The sequence below is a fragment of the Elephantulus edwardii genome, unplaced genomic scaffold (assembly GCF_000299155.1).
Source record: "Elephantulus edwardii isolate Elephantulus edwardi_28Jun2011 unplaced genomic scaffold, EleEdw1.0 scaffold00108, whole genome shotgun sequence".
NCBI lineage: Eukaryota > Metazoa > Chordata > Mammalia > Macroscelidea > Macroscelididae > Elephantulus > Elephantulus edwardii.
Genome location: NW_006399858.1, coordinates 9,985,398 through 9,985,921, shown reverse-complemented (window position 1 = coordinate 9,985,921; position 524 = coordinate 9,985,398). Strand labels below are relative to the sequence as shown.

Below are 524 nucleotides of genomic sequence, written 5' to 3'. Positions count from 1 at the left end.
ATTTCACTCAGCATAATGTTCTCCAGAGTCAACCATTTTGAGTAATATTGCAAGAGTTCCTTGTTTTTTGTTTTGTTTTGTTTAAAAGAAATATAGGATTAGGTATTATTATCATGACAAAATTACCAAAAAAGAAATGTACATTAAACTGGACAGTGGACTTGGGGAAGGGATTGTATAACAATGAAATAATTTTTTTATTCTTCAAAGAGAAAAAAAAACTGAGGGGGAGGAGTGGGCAGGGAGGAAAATATGCAACAATGAATGAATAGGGGAAAATTAAATGGGAAGAATATGCTGTAAAAAACCTACATGTTGTAGTAAAAAAAAATCATTAATAAAATATATATATGGCAGTCAGACAAGGGGAGTTTCTGGGGTCCTTTTCCTTGTGTGTCACTGTCTTTTGTTTTGGTTTGGTTTTTTTTTAATTTAGGTTGTTTATTTTTCCTTTCAATGAACATCTACAAAGATTTTGGGATTCCATTCATTCATTGTTGCACCCTTCTCCCCGCACAAACCCC

At 32.8% G+C, this 524-nt stretch overlaps 1 protein-coding gene across 1 annotated transcript in view; it reads right to left on the bottom strand.

Moving 5' to 3' along the window:
• Positions 1 to 524, bottom strand: part of TRPM6 (transient receptor potential cation channel, subfamily M, member 6) — a 202,255-nt gene that overhangs the window by 195,854 nt on the left and 5,877 nt on the right. The window lies entirely within an intron of this gene.